The sequence below is a fragment of the Budorcas taxicolor genome, chromosome 18 (assembly GCF_023091745.1).
Source record: "Budorcas taxicolor isolate Tak-1 chromosome 18, Takin1.1, whole genome shotgun sequence".
Classification (NCBI taxonomy): Eukaryota; Metazoa; Chordata; class Mammalia; order Artiodactyla; family Bovidae; genus Budorcas; species Budorcas taxicolor.
In genome coordinates this window covers 8,147,410-8,152,094 of record NC_068927.1, presented here as the reverse complement: position 1 = coordinate 8,152,094, position 4,685 = coordinate 8,147,410, and positions in this window count along the sequence as shown.

The following is a 4,685-nucleotide window of genomic DNA, read 5'->3' as shown; positions in this document are numbered from 1 at the left end:
GTAGCGTGTGTGGTTCCTTCTCTCACCGTCCGTCCTTACCCCCAAAGTGTAAGGACAGGGGTTCTGTTTTGTTCAGGATGGTCCTTGGTACACGCCTGCTCATCGCTGACTCGCTGAGTCTCTCCAGGACTGGAATGTCGTGACTTAACCATGTGTTCCCTCTCCAAGACATTTCTTTAACGGTTTTGTCGAGGTGTAATTTACATACAGACCATAACAGGTGCGCATTTTAAGAGTAAGCTGCAGTGGACTTCAGTGCACTTACAAAGCTCTGTGACTACCGCAGCAGCCACTCAGCAACTGTTTGTCCCTATCGAGTTGCCTCTTCTGGGCATTTCAAGTAAGTGGGCTCATACAAGATGCACTTTTGGTGACTGGCTTCTTTCCTTTAGCATATCCTGTTTTTGAGGTTCATCCGTGATGCAGCATGCGCCAGTGTTTTCTTCATTTTTATCGCCAAATAGTATTCCACTGCATGGCTAGAACACACTTTGTTGGTCCCTTCCCCAGCTGATGGATGTTTGAGTGATTTCCACTTGTTTTGACTATGATGAATGATGTTTCTGTGAGCAGTCACAAGCAAGTCTTTGTGTGGACATGTTTTCATTTCTCTTGGGTAGATTCCTCAAAGTGGAATTGCTGGGTCTCTCTCCAGGGCAGGTTGTCACTTTGTTCATGTTGTATATTTCTTCCTCTTTCCATTATGAGTCTTTGAGCTGCTTGTGGGCTGCTTGTGGGCTTAGAGGAATATTTAAATATTGCTCTAAGACTTAATTCAGGCTTTTACCAATGGTAGCTCCTTATAAATGATACTGGAGCCAGGGGAAGAGAAAGGAGCTGAACTGAGACTAGAAAGAGCTCCTGAGTTAGGGGAGAATCAAGGGAAACTGCTGTGGGTTCTTTTCTTACAAGGAAGCTGGGCTTTGTCTTGTGTATGAGGAAGAAAGTGTGTCTGCACTCAACAAGGACGTTTTCTTCCACGTTGTCAATGGTTTTGTTCCTGTCGCCTTTTGAAAGGTTTCTGGTTTAACAATAAACATAAATGGCACCCCTCATGGAAAACTTGATAATACTGAACAATAAGGAGGAAAATGGACCACCTATAATGCTACATTCCTGACATGGCCCCTTGCCGGATGACATCTCTGAACTTCAGGTTTTTATGTTTGGAAAATGGGGAAAATAACAAATGTCCTGGTGACCCCAGGAATCTGGAGTGAGGCTTAAACACAATAATCTGGGTCAAAATGTCTCAGAGTCTTTATTTATTAAGTCTCAGCATTCTCAGTCAGCCCTCTGAGGGAAATCCTGGTCCCTGTGATTCCAGTCCCCGGTCCTTTCCCAGTAAGCTAAACAATCTTGAGTGCAGCTCGCTGTGTTGAATGAGAGACAGGGGTGCGTAGTGGTAAAGAGCATGTGTTCTGGAGTCAGACATACTCATGTCACCCATTCACCCATCTGTCCAACCCTCACTTCAAAAAATACACATTCCGAGTGCCTTCGATGGGCCCAGCCCAGTACTGAGAAATGGAAGCCTGGCTCTCCTGCATATACATCTTCTAACCTCTTTCATCATCCAACTGCAGTTTTCTCAGCTGAAAAATTATTATAATAATATCATTGGGTTGTTTTCAGAGTTAAATCAGTTGTACTTAGCAGAGTATCTGGCAAGAGCGAATTGGCAGATATTGGCTGTTGTTATTAGTAATAGTATCTGTATTGAGTGGGCTTCCCAGGGAGCTCAACTGGTAAAGAATCTGCTGCAATGCAGGAGACTCTGGTTCGATTCCTGGATCGGGAAGATCCCCTGGAGAAGGGCATGGCAACCCACTCCAGTATTCTTGCCTGGAGAATCCCCATGGGCAGAAGTGCCTGGTGGGCTACAGTCCATGGGCAAGCAAAGAGTCGAACACGACTGAGCGACTAAGCGCAGCGCATCTGTGTTGAGTGGGAAGACATGGACCCATCCTCTGGGAATTGACATGGAGGGGCTGGCCTCACCTCCTCTGTGTCCCTGAAGTCTTCTCTAGCCCTGGGGAGGGGGATACCTTTGTTGCCATGCCCCCAGCTGCAGCCCTGGTCCCCAGTCCCTCTGAACGTGTAGGGTCCCAGCACCTTGGCTTGCCCTGCACCCACTGACCAGCTCTGCCAGGAAAGGGTGGACAGGCATTCCTGTTGGCAGAGATCCAACCAGGCCAAGTGTTGGGGTTCAGAGGGCAGAGGAAAGGGACATTGCAAGGAAGTTCCTACTTCCTCAGAGCCAGTGTTCCTATCTCCCTGGCTCACATGATCTACTGGGACATCCTTCACGTTCCCAGTGTAAGCACGTTGCCGGAAAAATGCCCGCGGTGGCCATGTGAAGAAATGTGCTTCTTTACACGTTTATTGGCATGGCCTGAGGGAGCGGGGGGTGGGGGAGACGGGAGCACACTCTGCACGCCTCTGAGCAGGGCTGAGATGCTAGGTCCATATTATTAACCACCTGTTGAAATCGAAGACCGCTTGTATCTGTACAATGGGAATACTGCGAATCCCTGTTAGGAGGGGGTTTATGGGTGCAGATGAAACCTCAGACGTGAAAGTGCCTGGCTCTGTACAAAAATGGCCATCTTTTCCGCCTTGTAGCTTATTTCATCTTCATATCGCTCAGCAAAGTGGACAGTTTTATTGTCCCTATTTACAGGCAGGAAACGGAAGCTCAGAGAGGTAACGTCACTCTCCAAAGGCCACGTAGTGAGTGGGTGGGAGAACCTATCTTTGAGCCCAGGTCTGTCGGAATCCTGAACTCAGTTCTGTGTTCCCCACGCTGTGTCCTTGACCAATCACCATTTCTTTACCACGGGGTAGGCAAACCTTTTCTGTAGAGGGACGGATACTTGATCCTTCTGGGGTTCGGATGGTCCCGCTGCTCAGTTCTGCATTGGTAGCGTGGAGACAGCCCTGGACAGCATGGAAGTTAGTAAGCATGGCTGTGTTCCAATAAAACTTTATTTGCAAGAACAGGCACAGAGCTGCGTTGGGCCCATGGGGCTGTAGTTTGCCCCGTTCTGCTTTAGAGCACGCCCTGGGCAGCTGGGGAACACCATGGCGAGGGTTAAGGCCTAAAGGCCTGCTGACATGAGGATGACTGTGGTCTCTTCTAAGCACCTGCCTGTCACCCCGGCGTCGCTCTTCATATGGAAGGTGGCTATTAAAACGGAAGGGCGAGCCTGTGATTGACTGAAGGCAAAGAAGCAGGAGGATTAAGTACAAGAGCTCTCCATTAGAAGGGTCTCCTCCATGTAGCCTTCCTGACCGAGGACAAGAATAGCCCGGGTGATTTATAATGTTCCCCGGAGGACTTGCTTCTCTGGTTTCTTTTCTGTCCCCTGGATTATCTTGTCCTCAGCCACCCCCTCTCCCCAGATCCCAAAGAATTTGGGCCTCTCCAGGCACAGGGGCCATGTTACCACTGTCGGAGCCTCCCCTCACCCTCTGCCTGCCCCTCTGTGCCAGCACCCCTGCGTGGGGTGAGCTGGGGGGATGCAAATTAAGGATACGTGTGTCTTGCTGCTGGAGCTCCCTGGGTCTGCTCCAGCCCTGTTTCTGGGACAGCAGGTGCAGCCGATCACTGACACCAAAATACATTCTTAAGGCAAGGGCAGACAGGCCAAACAAGAGAAGGTCTCCCCACCCTCCCAGGACTTGGCCTCCTTCAGAGGACACATTTGCCGTGAGGACACCCCGGTGTTAATCCTCTCACCCAGGAGGCGTACGCGTGGGTCAGCACTTTAGCTGAGGGCTGGCCTCAAGCAGGGGCATCCCCCCGGAGCTGTCTGGCCAGCCCAGGGCAGGAGTAAATCAGGCCCTTCGTGGATGCCTTGGCCACTGGGGAGTCCGCAGGTGTCGTAAATCAGGAGCTTCACCCCACTTTACCCGTACCTTCCATGCAAACGTGCAGGGGCTTCCCAGCCTGGGGAAGACAAGACGGTGGCGGACGGCTGAAGCCGGGCTGGCCAGCCACTGAGGCCGTCTCTTTGTCAACTTATTACCTGAGATTTATGTGCAATGCAGCCGGGTCTGCTCAGTGACACATTCTAATTTAATTAAATTTCTGTTGGATTGATGTCTGATCAATCAATACTGTTAATGTTTTTGCAATTTGGAGATTAAAGTATGGTCAAGACATCGCAAACCCTAGCACCATCCACTTACTTCAGAATGTTCTTTTGGAGGAGATTTGCTTGCCTGCCCGCCTTGTTTTTTCCCCTTCTCCTTCCCTCCTTTCCATACTTAAACATTTATTAAATGCCTAGGATGTGGAGATTGGACAAAGTGGAAATAAGGCTTAGAGCAGTGCTATGCAAACCTGAGAGTTCCCTGGAGGGCTCGTTAGGAAACCTCCCTGGGCCCCGCCCCCCGGGGTTTCTGACCTGGTAGATCTGGGATGGAGGCCAAGAATTCACGTTTCTAACAGAGCCCCAGTTCAGCCAGTACTGGTCCAGGACCTGGTCTGAGGACCACTGGCTTGGAAGTTAAAGGTTCAAACTTTGGAACCTCCTGGATTCAGACTCCAATCACAGGCTGTTTGGCTTCAGGCAAGTAAATTGATTCCTCTGTGCCTCTGTTGCCTGATCCATAAAACGGGGAATCATAGTTAATCCTAATTCATAGGATTGCTGCAAGCAGGCAGTGATATTCTGCAG